The sequence below is a fragment of the Oryctolagus cuniculus genome, chromosome 13, assembly GCF_051225735.1.
Source record: "Oryctolagus cuniculus isolate XC-2025 breed Fujian yellow rabbit chromosome 13, ASM5122573v1, whole genome shotgun sequence".
Classification (NCBI taxonomy): domain Eukaryota; kingdom Metazoa; phylum Chordata; class Mammalia; order Lagomorpha; family Leporidae; genus Oryctolagus; species Oryctolagus cuniculus.
The window spans coordinates 71,843,318-71,863,265 of record NC_142879.1 but is presented as its reverse complement, the minus strand read 5'-3'; the positions used below and the strand labels follow the sequence as shown (position 1 = coordinate 71,863,265).

The window sequence follows — 19,948 nt, the reverse complement described above, 5'->3', positions numbered from 1 at the left end:
AAAAACCCTACCTTTAAAATAAAGTTCTCTAAAAAGAAGTGAGGAATAATTTTGCCTCAAAACTTTTCCACTACTTCCAGAAGGAAGTCTGAAGCCACAGCAGAGAGCTGTATTGGAAGTGGAGCAGCTGGGACTTGAACCAGTGCTCATATGGGATGCCAATACACCTCTCTGCTGTGGCCTGGGAAAGTAGTAGAAGATGGCCCAAGTCCTTGGGTCCCTGCACCTGTGTGGGAGACAGGGAGGAAGTTCCTGGCTTCAGGCTTTGGATCAGCACAGCTCTGGACCTTGTGGCCAACTGGGGAGTGAACCATCAGATGGAAGACTTCTCTTTCTCTCTGCCTCTCCTCTCTGTGTGTAACTCTGACACTCAAATAAATAAATAAATTAAAAAAAAAAAAAAACAGGAAATAACATGGATAAAGTAATTATCACACAGAAACTTATTCATGAGTCTTCTCCACTGCTAAACAAAATCTTAGAAAGCACTCCATCTAGGGCAAATACAGCACATCACATCTGCTCAATCTCTTTTGATTGCATATAAATGACTTATGTAAGTCAGCAAATAAAGATCACTAAAGTTATTGCTATAGTCTTTCTCTAATAATGGCCACTTTACCTATCATAAGAATAAAACAGATTCATTGTGGAAAAAAACATGGTTAACAACGACAAAGTAGAAAGAAAAACAGTCTCACAACACACTAGCCTTACCCAATCATTTCAGGTAGGTTTCGTTTTAAGGCACTCTTTTCTATATATTTTAAAAATATACTTGGTAAACACTTCATGTAAAATTCTGTGTTTGTTCAACAGTTCAGAGTGTAACATAAAATACCACCTTATATTATTAACATAAAAGTAACCCTTTGCTGAGATTTACATTACAAATCTTCCTATTGGAATGAAGCATAAATATATTTGAACATAATCATAGATGCACAAATGCCTGCCTAAATCTAAAATATAAAATTCCAAAGGCCGGCACTGTGGCGTAGCAGGTAAAGTCACCATTTGCAGTGCCAGCATCCCATGTGGGCACCGATTTGAGTCCCAGGTGCTCCACTTCCAATCCAGCTCTCTGCTATGGCCCAGGAGAGCAGTAGAAGATGGCCCAAGTCCTTGGGCCCCTGCACCCACATGGGAAGACCTGGAGGAGGCTCCTGGCTCCTGGCTTCAGATCGGATCGGATCAGATCGGTGCAGCTCCAGCCGTTGTAGCCAATTGGGGAGTGAACCAGCAGATGGAAGATCTCTCTCTCTGTGCCTCTCCTCTCTCTGTGTAACTCTGACTTTCAAATAAATAAAATAAATCTTTAAAAAAAATTCCAGAGATAAATTAAGATCAGGTACAAAATTTACACTTGTATTACTTCATGCTATCTCATGCTTTACAAACTAACAGGCTACTCCTCGTAATCACAAGTAATGATTGTTTTCTTGGTGTTTTTTTTTTTTTTTTAATATTTATTTATTTGAAAGTCAGAGCTACAGAGACAAAGAGATCTTCCATTGACTGGTTCGCTTCCCAGATGGCCACAGAGCCAGGGCTGGGCCAGGCTAAAGCCAGGAGCCAGGAACTTCACCCTGGTCTCCCTAGTGGGGAGCATGGGCCCAAACATCTGGGCCATCTTCCATTGCTTTTGCCAGCCCATTAGCAGGAGGTGGGTCAGAAGTGGAGCAGCAAGGACACAAACCAGTGCCCATATGGGATGCCAGAGTCACACGCGGCAGCTTTACCTACTGTGCCACAACACTGGCCCAGGTTTCTTTATTTTCTTAACCAATTAAGAAAAGAGAATAATACTAAGACTTCTATTTTTGAATCAAAGTTAAGGCAATGTTGTTTGGAAAAATAATGCTTGCCCCATCTGGACACTTTACTAGTGTAGTATAATATCCACGAGAACTGGACATTTGCAAAGTGAAAACAGACTGCATCAGCATTTGCATGCACAGCATGGTACACACACTGTAATTAGCAGCAGCATATAATCACAGCACTGCCACGTTATCACCTGACCTCCATCCCACATGCTTGCTTTATCTGTACACTAGCAAACGAATTCTATTTCCAGATAACATAATTATCCCAAAGGAAATGAGTTCTATGGGAAATCTAAAACAACATATAATCCGCATGTTAGTTTTGGAATATATGATGAAAGTAACTCAGGATAAGTACACTTTCTTGCTGGTGCTTGAGGGAGTCTGTTAGATGTGTTTCCCCTCCCTGGGATGTGAGGTAGAACATGCAGACCTGGCGTGCACTAGATGATGACAAGGAAAGGCAGTCCTGTGTTGCAAATACACAAAACAGATTACATGCTCACAGATGACCTAGGAGGGCACTGATCTGTACTTGTCTGATCTCTGACCAAGACTGTTTTCCTTGTTCATATTTATACCAAAATAAATTTTACCTTAAATTTAAAACTCCTAAATGGTAATATCAAAGCACCTCATACTACGGAATGCCCTTCTATCCATAACCGTAAGAAGTCTAATAAATACTTTTCAAGGAGTGGAGTTAAGACAGCAAGAGTTTTCTCAGCACTAAAAACAGTAACCTCAAAAACACTAGGAAAACAAACTTATACATATGAACTTATATCTTACTATCTGAGGTAATAAATGCGTATAAATTTTACAGTTTACAAATGTGCAACAATACATGTATTACAATTAACATAAAATGGCATGGATTAGTTCTTAAAAACAACAATGAACTACTTACAACTTTAGTCATTTAAGATTATTTATGGGGGCCAGCACTGTGGCATAGCAGCTTAAGCCCCTGCCTGCGATGCCGGCATCCCATATGGGTGCTGGTTCGAGACCCGGCTGCTCTACTTCTGATCCAGCACCCTGCAAATGTGCCTGGGAAAGCAGCAGAGGATGGCCCAAGCAGAAGAAGCTCCAGACTCCTGGCTCTGAGCCTAGCCCAGCCCAAGCCATGTGTCCATTTGCGAGTAAAACCAATGGATGGAAGATTTCTCTCTGTCCCTCTTCCTCTTTAACTCTTTCAAATAAATGAAAAATGAATCTTAAAAAAAATTTATGCTCATCACAGTTTTAAAATGTCGATCCTCCCACCTAATTTCAAAGTAGTCTACCAAACCCTTCAAGCAACAAGGCAGTCCAGTAACACACAAGACCAAATGTTCAGATGCCCCTTCTCTTCCCCTAATCCAAGGAAGGAGGCGTGGGGGGGGGGGGGGGGGATAGTAGAAGAAGAGGAAGAGGAGGAGAAGAATCCTATTTTCTAGTTTTCATAGCACCCAAGAGAAAAATTAATTTGTCTACGTACAATACATATGTATGTATAATATATATAAACCCACAATTTCATATATAAGATACACTGGAATATTCCTGTCAGATCTGGCTTGAATCTCATTTCCCAGGCACTGTGGATTTGGGGGTGTAGTCATACACCTTGTTGGATTGTAGGTGGAAGAGAGTTCTGAGAGGGGGTTTTAAGAGCACTGAGTGTGCCCGCACCCTCCTGCACACTCGTGCCCCAGACAGCTGTGGGCCCAGACTGAGTAGACATCTGACACACAACTGAGGCCAACCAACAGCTTACAGCCAAATCCAGCCAAACTCAGCAGACTACAGACCTGTGATCCAGAAATAAATGTCTGTGGTTGCATGGCGCTGAAAATCTGCACATGTTACACAGCATCACTGCAGCCAAAATTGACTAACGAGAGAAAATATATTAACTTTAAGTGCAAAAAAACTACACTTTCAAGTTAAAAAGATGGTATTTTAAAAAGTCTAAGCATTTGTTACTCATAAGAAATCATTAGAACACAGATACCCTGGGACTAAAAGCATTAAAAATGTGGACCAGGTAAACACTAAGCAAAAGAGAGATGTGTGGCTATACTCTTTTACACATATGCTAAGATATGTCCAGAAAAATGTTCATAGCAAGGTTGTTTGTAAAAGCACAAACAAAAACTGGAATTCTCATCAGCAAAAGAGTAATTATGTTATCATTACATAATCAAGTATTATGAAGTAATGAAACAAACGAACCATGGGTAGGCAAATCAAAAGATAAATCAACGGGGCTGGCGCCGCGGCTCACTAGGCTAATCCTCTGCCTAGCGGCGCCGGCACACCGGGTTCTAGTCTCGGTTGGGGCGCCGGATTCTGTCCCGGTTGCCCCTCTTCCAGGCCAGCTCTCTGCTGTGGCCAGGGAGTGCAGTGGAGGATGGCCCAGGTGCTTGGGCCCTGCACCCCATGGGAGACCAGGAAAAGCACCTGGCTCCTGGCTCCTGCCATCGGATCAGCGCGGTGCGCTGGCCGCAGCGTGCCGGCCGCGGCGGCCATTGGAGGGTGAACCAACGGCAAAGGAAGACCTTTCTCTCTGTCTCTCTCTCTCACTGTCCACTCTGCCTGTCAAAAAAATAAAAATAAAAATAAAAAAATAATAAAATAAATAAAAATAAAAAAGATAAATCAACGGATAAAGAAAATGGGGGATATATACACAATGGAGTACTATCCAGCCATAAAAAAGAATGAAGTCCTGTCATTTGCAGCAAAATAGATAGAGCTAGAAGATATCATGTTAAGTGAAATAAGTCAGACACAAAAAGACAAATACCACATGTTCTCCCTCACATCGGAGCTAAAAAAAAAAAAAGTGAATAGAAATGTTGAATACTAGAGGCTGGAGGGTGAGAGAGATAGAGGCAGTTTGGATTAAAAAATTAGAGGAGGCCAGCTCTGTGGCTCACTAGGCTAATCCTCCGCCTTGCGGCTCTGGCACACAGAGTTCTAGTCCCGGTCGGGGCTCCGGATTCTGTCCCAGTTACCCTCTTCCAGGCCAGCTCTCTGCTGTGGCCTGGGAGTGCAGTGGAAGATGGCCCAAGTGCTTGGGCCCTGCACCCCATGGGAGACCAGGAGAAGCACCTGGCTCCTGCCATCGGATCAGCGCGGTGCACCGGCCGCAGCACGCTGGCCACGAAGGCCATTGGAGGGTGAACCAACGGCAAAGGAAGACCTTTCTCTCTGTCTCTCTCTCTCACTGTCCACTCTGCCTGTCAAAAAAAAAAAAAAAAAATTAGAGGAAGCTGGGTGTGGTTCATTAATTGTGAGACATGTTATACTAACACGAGATGTTAATAATAGTGAAAACTGTGTGTGGCTTAAAAATTGTGACATCCATACCCTACTGATAAAAGATGGTGTCAGTAGGGGACTCTGGGTGTGGATTATGTGCGAACTGTACTACTTCACAATTTTTGTTTTGTAAATTTAAAATTATTCTGGAATAAAGTTTTTAAAAAATTAATAAATCCAAGAGTTGACCGATGTAATATTTACATACAAACTGATACTACTGACAAATGCCCCAGCATATGTAAACTTAATGAGATCCTGTTTGGAGATAGATTCACATGCAGTGCACTGTCAAAGAGAAGCAAGGGAACACTAGATTCCACTTTGTGGCTGATGATTTCCTCAAGCCAGCATCAGGAGAGGATGGCAGAGGGGATTCAGGAGTGCACTGGTAACGCTCGGTGACTTAAGGAGATGGGATGGACAGCACTGTGCTAGTCCTTATGTAACATTAGTCTATTGTATGAAAGTAGTAGTATACAGTTTTGAAAATGAAAAAGCCCTGCCGTCGCTGCGGCCCACTAGGCTAATCCTCCGCCTTGCGGCGCAGGCACACCGGGTTCTAGTCCCGGTCAGGGCGCCAGATTCTGTCCCGGTTGCCCCTCTTCCAGGCCAGCTCTCTGCTGTGGCCCGGGAGTGCAGTGGAGGGTGGCCCAAGTCCTTGGGCCCTGCACCCCATGGGAGACCAGGAAAAGCACCTGGCTCCTGCCATCAGATCAGCGCGGTGCGCCAGCCGCAGCGCACCGGCCATTGGAGGGTGAACCACCGGCAAAGGAAGACCCTTCTCTCTCTCTCTCTCTCTCTCTATCTCACTGTCCACTCTGCCTGTCAAAAAAAAAAAAAAAAAAAAAAAAAAAACAAGAAAGAAAGAAGGAAAGAAAGAAAGAAAAGAAAAGAAAAGAAAAGAAAAGAAAAGAAAAGAAAAGAAAAGAAAAGAAAAGAAAAGGAAGAAGCAAAAACTCACCCAAAAGTTTCGAAGGAAATAATCATGAATAAAAATAACATAAATAAATCCAATCACATGTAAAGATTTAAATGCATTTACAATCTTCAAGCCACAATTAAGAGGCAGAAACACTTGTAGTGACTCTGAATCCTTAAAAGTAAAAGACAAATACAAATGATGGCCAGTTCCACCATAAATTGCAAGATGGCTTTATGTGAAAAGATGCATGATTATATATTATCTACATGTAGAAGCAGCTGGATACCCAAGGAGTTGAATGATTTGTGCTGACGAATCCCAGCTGGCTGACCACAGAGGCTTCTGATCTCACCTTCACAGTTGTATAATCCCAGTTCATTTTCTAGCAAATTCCTAGATCCTCTTTTCTAAACTGCTATTTGTTGAACTATCATCACCACTCCCACCCCCACAAAAAAAAAAAAAAAAAAAAACAGCTTAAGCAAAGTTCCTTCATTGAAGCTTTATTTGTAATAGCACAAACATTATAAACAGTTTAAATGTCCAAGAATAAGCAACTGACTAAATGAATTGTTAATTTACATGTAATGGACTCTCTTATGCTCATTAAATATGTCTTGAAGAAACATGACAATGAATGAATACCCTGCCATGTGTTTTATGCAACTTTCTCAGTCAGCAAGAAAGAAGTATCAGAAATGATGCCTCAATCAAAAAAATTTATTTCCTCAAAGGCTTATAAATCAATAAATAAATGATTAATGTTCTGTTTTTAAATTTAAAATAGAAAATATACAAGCTAATTATTCACTCAGTAATCATTCACCTAGCAGCTTTTCTAAGCCAGGCAGTGTTCTAGGCACTGCCTACAGAGACAAGTCCATCCTATGGATTTGATGATCTCTCTAGTCTCTTCCGCTCTTAATTTAGATTCAAAGTTGACTGGTTCGACTATGATTGTCAGGGAAGTTTCCTAGGTAATATCTTCTCATAATAAAGATTAATTATAGGGGGCTGCATTGTTGTAGGCTGGATGTTGCCCACAACACCCACATCCCATATGGGCGTTGGTTGAGTCCTGGCTGCTCTACTTCAAATCCAGCTCGCTGCTAATGCGCCCAGGAAAGCAGCAGAAGGATGGCCCCAAGCACTTTGGCCTCTATACCCTGACAAGGATGGAATCTCTGGCTTCTGGCTTCAGTCCTGGCCATTGCTCATTTGGGGCAAGAACCAACAGATAGAAGATATATATCTCTCTCTCTTTCAACCCTGCCTTTCAAATAAATAGAAAAAAAAATTTTTTTAATTGTTTATTTATTTGAAAAGCAGAGTTACAGAGAGGCAGAGGTAGAGAGAAAGACAAAGAGAGGTCTTACATCCAGTGGTTCACTCCTCAATAGCCACAAAGACTGGAGCTACACTGATCTGAAGCCAGGAGCCAGGAACTTCTTCAAGGTCTCCCATGCGGGTGCAGGGGCCCAAGTACATGAGACATCTTCCACTGATTTCCCAGGCCATAGCAGAGAGCTGGATCGCAAGAGGAACAGCTGGGACTTGAACCTTCACCCAAATGGAGTGCTGGCACTGCAGGTAGTGGCTTTACCCGCTCTGCCACAGCACTGGCCCCAGAAAAAATCTTTTTAAAAAGATTTCAGTTAATATTAAAGTTATGATTCATTCACACAGAAGGTTTCACTAATGTACCTTCACAAATCTTGGGCTTTCCATAAATAATGTTCTAGCTGCAACTTACATTCTTTAAAACACAATGCTGGGGGGCCGGCACCACGGCTCACTTGGCTATTCCTTTGCCTGCAGCGCTGGCACTCCGGGTTCTTGTCCCAATTGGGGTGCCGGATTCTGTCCCGGTTGCTCCTCTTCCAGTCCTGCTCTCTGCTGTGGCCCAGGAAGGCAGTGGAGGATGGCCCAAGTGTTTGGGCCCTGCACCTGCATGGGAGACCAGGAAGAAGCACCTGGCTCCTGGCTTCGATCGGCACAGCATGCCGGCCACAGCGCGCCAGCGGCCATTTGGGGGGTGAACCAACAGAAGGAAGACCTTTCTCTCTGTCTCTCTCTCTCACTAACTCTGCCTGTCAAAAAAAAAAAAAAAAAAAAAAACACAATGCTGGGGGTAGGAACTGTGGCATAGTGGGTAAAGCTGCCACCTCCAGTGCCGGCATGCCATATGCGCGCTGGTTCAAGTCCTGGCTGCTCCTCTTCCAATCTAGCTCACTACTATGGCCTGGGAAAGCACTAAAAGATGGCCCAAGTCCTTGGGACCCTGTACCCACATGGGAGACTTGGAAGAGGCTCCTGGCTCCTGGCTTTGGACTGGTGCAGCTCGGGTCATTGAAGTCATCTAGGGAGTGAACCAGCGGATGGAAGACCTCTCTGCCTCTGCCTCTCTGTAACTTTGCCTTTCAAATAAATAAATAATCTTTTTTAAAAAATTGCTTAATTTCTGAAACTTATTTTCCCAGCATAAGTATAGCAAATCTTCTATCACCACTAGAGTGAAAGGAGGCTTCTTTCTCCTGTTCACTAAATCAACACTGTACTTCCTGCTAATAAGATCAAAGGCTGTGTTGGGCCTGAGAGCAAAGGGAAAAGCCTTTTGGTTTCATTGGTTTGTTTACATGTGTATGTTAATGAAGTGTGAGATAAGGAGGAGGTCTAATTCCCCTGCTACAGGTACAATTTAAGTCAGGTTTCCAGCGAATTTATCAATTGCTAGTAGCTTTACACTGGTCAGCATGTCAACTTCTTCTTTACTTGTATCAGTCACACTGTCACCGTTTCTTTTTTTTTCTTTTTGAATCATTATTTAAATCATTAATCATTATTTCTTATTTTAAATATTTGTTTATTTATTTATTTGAGAAGTATAATTACAGACAGTGAGAGGGAGAGACAGAAAGAAAGGTCTTCCATCCGCTGGTTCACTCCCCAAATGGCTGCCAACAGCCAGAGCAGGGCTGATCAGACGCCAGGAGCCAGGAGCTTCTTCCAGGTCTCCCATGCAGGTGCAGTGGCCCAAGTGCTTGGGCCATCTTCTACTATTTTCCCAGGCCATAGCTGAGAGCTGTATCGGAAGAGCAGGGACTAGAACCTGAGCCCATATGGGATACTGGCACCATAGGCAGAGGATTAACCTACTGCACTACAGCATCGGCCCTATTTAATCACTATTTAACAAATAAAATACTTGTACATTTCTCTAGGTACAGTACAATTTTTCAGCTGCTATATGGGCAACTAGCATTTCACACTTTCTTATATTTCCTTGTTTTTGGAGCTTATCAGCTCCTCAATTCAAGTTTTTATACAGTATAGAATACATCACTGTGAACTAGAGTCAGCCTATTGTATACTATGGAACACCTGAATTTATTGCTTTTGATTGTGTTCTACTACTTGTAACCCAATCTCCCTCAACAGCTCCTCACCACTCCTTAGTCTCTAATTACTGCTATTCTAAGTTCAGATTTACTATATTTTTAACTTCCTCATATGAGAGAGAACATATGGTATTTGTCCATAACTGGCTTATTTCACTTAACATCATGATCTCTGCTCCTACTTATTTTGCTGCAATGAGAAAATGTGATTATTTTACGGTTGATTAATATTCAATTTGTGTGTGTGTATGTGTATCTATATATATAAAAAAAGATGTGTGTACGTGTATATATATATATATTCATCCACTGATGGACATGTAGACTGATTCCATATTTTGGCTATTGTGAATAGCACAGCAACATAATACAGGTATATGTTTCATATGCTTATTGCATTTCCTTTCGATACATACCCAGAAGTGGGCTAGCTGAATCATATGGTAGATCTATTTTAAGTCTTTTGAGGAACCTTCATACTTTTCTCCATAATAGCTGTAATAATCTGCATTCCCACCAACAGTATGAAAAGGTTCCCTTTTCTCCACAGCCTCAATAGCATTTGTCTTTTTGATAATAGTCATTCTAACTGGAATGAAATAATATCTCATCATGGTTTTGATTTACATTTATCAGATGGCTAGTGATACTGAGCATTTTTCCATGTAAATGTTGGCCATTTGTATTTCTTCCAAGAAAGGTTTATTCAGATTGCTTGCCCATCTCTTAACTGCAGTGTTTGGTTTTTTATTGTTGAGTTTTCTGAGTTTCTTATAGATTCTGGATATTAATTCTTTGTTGGATGAATAGTTTGAAAATATTTTCTCTCCTTCTATCACTCTACTAGTTGTTTCCTTTGCTGTGTAGAAGCTTCTTGGTTTGATATAATCCCCTTTGTCTATTTTTGCTTTTGTTGCCTGTACTTTTGGGAGCTTATCCAAAAAATCATTCCCCATGCCAATGTTTTGGAGAATTCTCCCCTATGTTTTTCTCTAGCAGTTTCATAGTTTGGAGTCTTATAATTAGATCTTTCATCCATTTTGAAATCATTTTTATATGAGATAAGCTGTAGGGATCAATTCTCAATCTCCTGCATATGGATACCCAGTTTTAGCTGCACCATTTATTAAAGAGACTGTCCTTAACCTGGTACATATTTTTGGCATCTTTGTCAAAGATCAGCTGGTTGTAGCCACATGGACTCATTTCTTAATCTCTATTCTGTTCCACTGAGGTATGTGTCCCTTTTTATGCCAGTATCATGATGTTCTGGTTACAATAGATCTGTAGCGTATCTTGAAATCTGGTATTGTGTGATGTCTCCAGCTTTGTTGTATTTGTTCAAGACTGCTTTAACTGTTCGAAGGATTTTGTGACTCCATATGAATTTCAGGACTGTTCTAATGCTATGAGGTCATTTATATTTTAACAGAGATTATACTAAATCTATAAATCACTTTAGGTAATATAGGCATTTTAAATATTAATTCTTCTAAGAGAGATCTTTCCAATTTTTGGTGTATTCTTCAATTTCTTTCATTACTGTTTTGTAATTTTCATCACAGAGGTCCTTCACATTCTTGGTTAAATTTATTCCAACATATTGTATAGGGGAAGGTGGACTATTGCAAATAAGATTGCTTTTACAATTTGTTTCTCAGCAAGTTCTTCTTTAGTATATAAAAGTCCAAATAATTTTTGTGTGGTGATTTCATATCCTATAACTGTACTACATTAAGCCTCTTGGTGGTATCTTTGGATTCTCTATATGCAGAATCATTACATCATCAAACAGTGATAATTTGACTTTCTCCTTTTATATTTGTATGCCTTTGATTTCTTCCTCTTTTCTAATTTCTCTAGCTAAAACTTCCAGTACTATACTGAATAAGAGCAATGAGAGCAGACATCCTTATCTGGTTCCAAATTTTAGAGGAAACACATTCAGCTTTTCCCTATTCAATATGATACTGGCTATAATTTGTCAAATGTGGCCTTTATTACGTTGAGGTATGTTCATTCTGTACGATTTTACTCAATATTCTTTAACATGAATGGATGCCTTTTCTGCAGCTATTGATATGATCATATGATTTCTACCCTTCATTCCACTGATATAAACATAATTTGTTATATCAGTGGAATGAAGGGTAAAAATTTGCAAATGCTGAAATCTGCATCCCTGGGATAAATCCCACATGATCTTTCTGATGTTTTTTGGATTCAATTTATCCACACTGCATTAAGAATTTCTGCATCTATGCTCATCAAGAAAATTGGTCTATGGTTTTTTGTTCTGTATCCTTAATCTGGTTTTGGAATCAAAGCAATGCTGGCCTCATAGAATGCACTTAAAAGAATTCCTTCCATTTCAATTTTCTGGACTATTCTGAGAACTGGTGTTGGCTGGCCTGGCACTGTGGCAGAGCAGGTTAACGCCCTGGCCTGAAGCACCGGCATCCCATATGGGCGCCGGTTCTAGTCCTAGCTGCTCCTCTTCCGATCCAGCTCTCTGCTATGGCCTGGGAAAACAGAAGTAGATAGCTCAAGTCCTTGGGCCCCTGCACTCACATGGGAGACCCAGAGGGAGCTCCTGGCTCCTGGCTTCGGATTGGCGCAGCTCCAGCCGTTATGGCCAACTGGGGGAGTGAACCATTGGATGGAAGACCTCTCTCTCTCTGCCTCTCCTCTCTCTGTGTGTAATTCTGACTTTCAAATAAATAAATAAATCTTAAAAAAAAAAAAAAAAAAAAGAACTGGTGTTGGTTCTTCCATATAAATATGGTAGAACTAAAGAGTGAAGCTAGCTGGTCCTGGGATTTTCTTTATTAGGAGACTCATTGGTGATTCAATCTCATTACTCTTTATTGGTCTATTGTGTTTTCTATGTCTTCACAATTCAGCCTTAGTAAATTACATGTATCTAGAAACTTATTCATTTCTTCAAGGTTTTTCAATCTGCTGGCATATATTTGCTCATAAAAGTCCCTAATGATACTCTGTATTTTTGTGGTATCGGTTATAATATCTCCCTTTTATCTCTACCTTTTGTTTTTTCTTAATTGACTTAGCTGAAGTTTTATCAACTTTGTTTCTTTTCAAAAAATCAACTCAATTTCACTGATCTTTTATGTTTTATTAGTTTGTATTTCACTGGTTCTTGGCCTGATCTTTATTACTTCCTTCCTTCTAATCACTTTGGGGCTGGTTTGCACTTGTTTTTCCAGATCCTTGAAATACAATTGTTCATTTGATATCTTTGTATCTTTCATTGTAGGTGCTTGTTTCTACAACCTTAATTCTTAATACTGTTTTTGTTCTATCTCCTAAGTCTGGGATGAAGCATTTCCATTTTCATTGGCTTAAAGAAATTTAATTTTGCTTTTGATTTCCTCCATGACCCATTGTTCATTCAGGGAAATGTTGTTCAGTCTCCCTGTATTTGTACAACTTCTAGAGTTTCTTGTGTTGTTGACTCCCAGTTTTATCTCACTATGGTCTAATACATGATCTGATTTTGATTTTTTTAGATTTTGTTGAGACCTGTTTGTGGCCTAACATATAGTCTTTCCTAGACAACATTCCCTGTGCTGATGAAAAGCATGTGTACTCTGCAGCTATTGGATAGAACATCCTGGGCCTAGAACACAGTTTTACTCTATTTCTCAGTGGATTTGTGTGTGTGTGTGTGTGTCTGCGTGATCTATCCTATGATGCAAACAGGATTTTAAAGTTCCCCATTGCTATTATATTGAAGCTCATACCTCCCCTTAGATCTAATAATGTTTGTTTTATTGGGTACTCCAGTATTAGGTGCACATGCATTCAAAATCATCATCCTTTCTTATTCAACTGATCCCTTGATCATTATACAGTGACCTTTGTCTCTCTGAACATTTTTGTCTTAAATTCTATTTTGTCTGATATAAGTATAGCTACTCCTGCTCACTTTTGGCTTCCATTTGCATGGAATATCTTTTTCAACAATCACTTTCAGTATTTATGTGTCTTTTCTGAAGTGTGTTTTTTTTAAAGACATATTTTATTTATTTTAAAGAGTTACAGAGAGAGGTAGAGAAAGAGAGAGACAAGTCTTCCATCTGCTGGCTCACTTCCCAAATGGCTGCAATGGCCAGAGCTGAGTGGATCCGAACCCCAGGAGCCAGAAACTTCTTTCAGGTCTCCCACATGGGTGCAGGGGCCCAAGGACTTGGGCCATCCTCTACTGCTTTCCCAGGCCATAGCAGAGAGCTGAACCAGAAGAGGAGCAGCCAGGACTAGAACTGGCACCATATGGGATGCTGGCACTTCAGGCCAGGGCATTTTTTAACAGAAAACTATTGTTCAAACAAGCTAAGTGGATAAGCTTAGAATTCAAACCAAGAGACCAGCGCTGTGGTACAGTTGGCTAAGCATGTGCCTGCAGCAGCAGCATCCCATACGGGCGCCAATTCAAGTCCCGGCTGTTCCTCTGCCGTTCCAGCTCTCTGCTATGGCCTGGGAATGCAGTAGAGGATGGCCCAAGTGCCTGTGCCCCTGCACCCACGTGGGAGACCCGGAAGAAGCTCCCAGCTCCCAGCCAGCTCCAGCCGTTGTAGCCATTTGGAGAATGAACCACTGGATGGAAGAACTTTCTCTTTATCTCTTCCTCTGTCTGTAATCTACCTCTCAAATAAATAAATTCTTAGAATCCAAATTGATAATAAAACACTGAATCAAAATGTGACATAAAGTGAAAAGAAATGGTATTTTATCTCCAATACTCTTTTTTAAAAAACCTAGAAATTTCTTTTCTGGGATTAATGTACATAGCCTGAAAATTAGTTAACTACTTTCAGCACTAATTTGAATTCTAAGAATGCTAATTTAGTATTTAATTATAATACTATACAATAAAATACTATTAGCATTCTTAGAATCCTTTGCACTAATTTAATATTCTAAGATGCTGCATTCAAAATCACTCTATTACTTCACAATTAGGTCCTTCTACCTCCTCCCTATTCTCAATATCCAAATACCTGGCTGGGAAACTAAAGCACATGCACATGGAAAGTTACACATAAAACACAACAAGGGACCCGCATCTCCAGCAAGGGCAGACCAGGTGTTACACACCAACCCTCTTGCTTAAAAACAAAGAGCTGGACAAAAAATATACTGAGTAGAGTTTTAAACTGTTAAAAATATCATTGGTACAAACACTCTGGCAAACTGATAGTAACTACTAAGACTAAGTATATGTCTACCTATTAATCAGCAATTCCATTGCTAGGGATTATATTCAAATACAAGGAATTCAGATGTCCCAACAAAATAGATGCATGTGAATGTTCACAGCAACTTTATCCTGAAAGTGAAAAACTGGAAACAACCCAAGTGTCTATTAAAAGTAGAATGGATACATATACTGTAATGTATTACAGTATTAGGCTACCACTACAGCAGACTGTATTTTCTAATAACATTCAATTGCAATATTTCTGGTTGCACACACTCTTCCAGAAGCTTCTCTCCCCATCACGAAGCACAGTCTGTGTCCCATTCTTCTTTAAACCTGGGTAGGTTTCTACCTCCATGAAGAAGAGAACACAGGGGAAGTAACACTGCACAAGCGCGAAGGCAAAGCCGTAAGAGGCGCTGTAACTTCTGCGTGCCTCACCTTGTCTCCCCCTCTCCATCTTCCCTCTCCCTGGGAACACGGCCACCGTGTTGTGGACAAGCGGAGGCCACACAGTTAGGCATCACCTAGGTGTCCTGTCGTCAGCCAGCACACATGGAAGCCGGCCTTCAGACAAGGTCCAGCCTCCCAGCAGCCCTCGCTGAAACCAGGTGACACGGAGAAGCTTCACAAATCACAAATCCGTGAGCAAAACGAACATCATTCTTTTCTTTTCAAGCCACTAAGTTTTCAGGCAACATTTAGGCAGTCACAGTAGTCAGAATACTTATAAGGCAAAAAAAAGGAACACCATCGCTACAGACAATATCACTGAAATTCACTGATACAACACAACATAGAATTAAAGAAGCCATGTTTTCAAAAGTCCAAACTGTAAGATATCATTTTTATGAAAAACTAGAAAACTCAAAATTGTGGGGACAGAAAACTCAGAACTTGCTATCTAAGGTAAGGATGGCAGGAATACCAACTGGAAAGGAGTGTGACAGAAGCTTCTGGGGTGTCAAAAATGTTCTCGGCCGGCGCCGCGGCTCACTAGGCTAATCCTCCGCCTAGCGGCGCCGGCACACCGGGTTCTAGTCCCGGTCGGGGCTCCGGATTCTGTCCCGGTTGCCCCTCTTCCAGGCCAGCCCTCTGCTGTGGCCAGGGAGTGCAGTGGAGGATGGCCCAGGTGCTTGGGCCCTGCACCCCATGGGAGACCAGGAAAAGCACCTGGCTCCTGGCTCCTGCCATCAGATCAGCGCGGTGCGGTGTGCAGGCCGCAGCGCGCCGGCCGCGGCGGCCATTGGAGGGTGAACCAACGGCAAAGGAAGACCTTTCTCTCTGTCTCTCTCTCTCACTGTCCACTCTGCCTGTCAAAAAAAAAAAAAAAAAATGTTCTATATAATGAACTGCCTATAGTGACACAACTAATAACATTCACAGAAACTTTTTTTAAAGATTTACTTATGTATTTATTTGAAACGCAGAGCGACAGGGACAGAAGGAGAGACAGGTAAGTCTTCCATTTGCTGGTTTGCTCCACAAATGGTCACAATAGCCACAAGTGGACCAGGCCAAAGCCAGGAGCTTGGGGCTGCCCATGAGTGGCAGGGGCCCAAGCACCTGAGCCATCATCTGCTGCCTTTCCAGACACATTAGCAGGGAGCCAGAATGGAAGCTGAGCAGCTTCCCCCTCTCTCTGATGCTATGCCTTTAAATTTAACTAATTTTAAAAATTCTTTGAGGTATGTGCTTAAGATTAGTACGTGTTACTGTATGTACATTATACTTAATTATTTTGAAAAAAGGAAGGAGTGGGGCAGCACTCAGTATAGCAGTTGAGATGCCAGTTAGAAAGCCCATATCCCATATCAGAGTGCCTGGCTTCAGATCTCAGCTGTTTTCCCAACCCCAGCTTCCTGTTAATGTACACCCTGCGAGGCAGCAGGTGACGACTTAGGCACTTGGATAGCTGCTGCTCTCATGGGAGACACACACTGAGTTCCTGGCTTCTGGCTTAAGCCTGACCCAGCCCCAGCTGCTGTGGGAATTTAGGGAGTGAACCAGCAAATGGGAGAGCTCGCTCACTCGCGCTCTCTCTTTCTTTCTCATATTGCCTCTCTCTCTCTCACACATTAGCCACAGTCCAAGAAAGTAAAGGATCTACAATGAAAAAGCATGCCTGGTCAAAATGGTATCCAAGAGGCTAAACAGCAATCAGGTAGTATTGAGGGATACAGAACAAAACTTTTTTTTTTTTTTTTTTTTTGCTATTTTTATTTACTTATTTAGTCATTTGAATCGTAGAGTTACAGACAGAGAAGGGGAGTGATAGAAAAGTCTTCTATCCGCTGGTTCACTCTCCAAATGGCCAAGAACAAAATTGTCAAGAGTGTAAGAAGCCCCAAGGGAGAGCCATCCTTTGCTTTAGAATAAAAATCTCAAGAAACTGACTCACAAAAGAAAAGGTAGAAGTCAGTTAAACCAAGTCTTGCATTACTGAAAAAAAAAACAAAAACAAAAAAAAACCTCCAGGGTAGGCAATTGGTGTACCAGTTAGGAAGCCATTTGTGATGCCCACATTCCATGTGGAGGAGTGGTTCAAGTCCTGGACCTCCCACTTCCAATTCAGCTTCCTGCCAATACGCACCTTGCAAAGCAGCAGGTAATGGCTCAAGTATTGGGGACCCTGCCACTCAGGTGGGGACCCAGAGTTCCTGATTCCTCACTTCAGCCTGGCCTAGTCCCAGCTGTTGCAGGCATCTGGGAAGTAGGTCAGAGGATGGGCAATACCCTTCTCTCTCTCTTCCTCTCTCTCTCTTTCAAATAAAGTGAAAATAAATAATTTTTTAAATTTCAATTTGTTAAAAAAGAGCAATGGAAAAATCCTTACCTACACCTGGGATTACTTCTAGAATACTTTTTCAAGCACAATGAGCAGCACACAATCAAAGACAAGCAAGTATACAGGAGACAAAACTCCTTTAGAAATACAGAAAATATAAGGAAAAATTCATAGGACCCTGGAGTAGAGTTACCATGCTTACTCCGTCCAAAAAGAAATGTGTAAAGTTTGAAATTTTTGATAGGAAACCAAAAGCTATTTTTAAAAAGTCGCAGCACATTTGAAAAATAAATAAAATTCTAGAAATGAAAAATATAACAGCCAAAATTTAAAACCCAGAGAATATACTTAATAGCATATTAGGGCCGGCGCCGTGGCTCAATAGGCTAATCCTCCACCTTGCGGCGCCGGCACACCGGGTTCTAGTCCCGGTCAGGGCGCCGGATTCTGTCCCGGTTGCCCCTCTTCCAGGCCAGCTCTCTGCTATGGCCAGGGAGTGCAGTGGAGGATGGCCCAGGTGCTTGGGCCCTGCACCCCATGGGAGACCAGGAAAAGCACCTGGCTCCTGGCTCCTGCCATCGGATCAGCGCGGTGCGCCGGCTGCAGCGGCGGCCATTGGAGGGTGAACCAACGGCAAAAGGAAGACCTTTCTCTCTCTGTCTCTCTATCTCACTGTCCACTCTGCCTGTCAAAAAAAAAAAAAAAAAAAAAAAATTTAGAAAAAAAAAAAAATAGCATATTAGACAGAGATGAAAATTAGTAAACTAGAAGGCAGATCAAAAGAAAATATCCAAAACAAAAAAGCAACAAAAGTATGAAAAAACAAAAGGAACGGTAAAATACACAGAGGATTCAGTGAGTAGGGTTAACACGGTGCAACAGAGCTCAAAGCAAGAGAATGGCAACAAAGCAAGAGAATGGAGAAAAGCAACATTTAAAGAGATGATGGTTGAGAATTTTCTAAAACTGATGAAACACATCAAGTCATAGCATCAAAACAGTCTGGATACTCCAAACAAGAAACAGACCGAGAGAGAAAAGGCAAAAAGACAGAGACAGAAATAGAGACGGAGAGAAAATCATCTTAAATTCAAAGTCAAAAAGAAAATATTAAAAATGGCCCAAGAGGCCGGCGCCGTGGCTCAATAGGCTAATCCTCCACCTTGCGGCGCCGGCACACCGGGTTCTAGTCCCGGTCGGGGCGCCGGATTCTGTCCCGGTTGCCCCTCTTCCAGGCCAGCTCTCTGCTATGGCCAGGGAGTGCAGTGGAGGATGGCCCAGGTGCTTGGGCCCTGCACCCCATGGGAGACCAGGAAAAAGCACCTGGATCCTGACTCCTGTCATCGGATCAGCGCGGTGCGCCGGCTGCAGCGGCGGCCATTGGAGGGTAAACCAACGGCAAAGGAAGACCTTTCTCTCTCTGTCTCTCTCTCACTGTCCACTCTGCCTGTCAAAAAAAAAAAAAAAAAAAATGGCCCAAGAAACAAATAACCAAAAAAAGAAGCAAAAACCACAGCTAACTTCTGAATAGAAATAAGGATGCCAAAACTTTATAGAATAATCTCTCCAAAAAACTAACATAAACCAGTGTATGTTCTGATCCAGAATTTTTTTTTTTTTAAGATTTTCTTATTTATTTGAGAGGCAGAGTTACACAGAGAGAGGGAGACAGAGAGAGATCTTCCATCTGTTGGTTCTCTCCCTAAATGTCCACAATGGTCAGAGCAGAGCTGAGCTAGATTGATCTGAAGCCAGGAACCAGGAGCTTCATCTGGGTCTCCCACATGGATACAGGGGCCCAAGCACTTGGGCCATCCTCCACTGCTTTGCCAGGCCCTTAGCAGAGAGCTGGATCAGAAATGGAGTAGCCGGGACTCGAACTGGCACCCTTATGGGATTCCGGCACAGCAGGCAGAGGCTTAACCTACTCTGCCACAGCGCGAGCCCCTCCATTCCAGAATTCTATACCCAGGAAAAGATATACTTCAAGGATGAATATAATTCAAGGATGAATGCTAATTCTTTTCTCAGATAAAAGGTTAGAAAATTTTTCAAAACTAGATCCACTCTGAGAAAAATCCTGAAAGGTATTCTTCAGGCAGAAAGAAAATTGTTCCAGATGGAAGGTCAGTAATGCAACAAGTCTTACTGAACAGTAACAGCATAAACAACAAAAATATGCCACTGCAATTTTAAGTAGATTTACTTTTTTATACATAAGTCTATTTACTTGAGAGAGAGAGATTTCCATCCACTGGTTCAACTTCCCAAATAACCATAGGAACCAGGACAGGACAAGGCCAGGAGCCAGGAGCCCAAACTGAGTTTCCCACAAGCATGGCCAGAATCCAAGTATTTGAGCCATCATCAGCTGCTTCCCAGGATGTACATTAGCAGGAAGGCGGAAGAGAGAGTGGTGCTGGGACTCGAACGCCAGTACTCTGGTGATGTAGGCATCCCAAGCACAGCTTAATC

The 19,948-nt window shown here is 41.8% G+C and overlaps 1 protein-coding gene across 4 annotated transcripts in view; it reads right to left on the bottom strand.

Annotated features, from left to right (window-relative positions):
* Positions 1-19,948, bottom strand: part of USP6NL (USP6 N-terminal like) — a 256,503-nt gene that overhangs the window by 165,164 nt on the left and 71,391 nt on the right. The gene's annotated exons all lie outside the window — the stretch shown is intronic.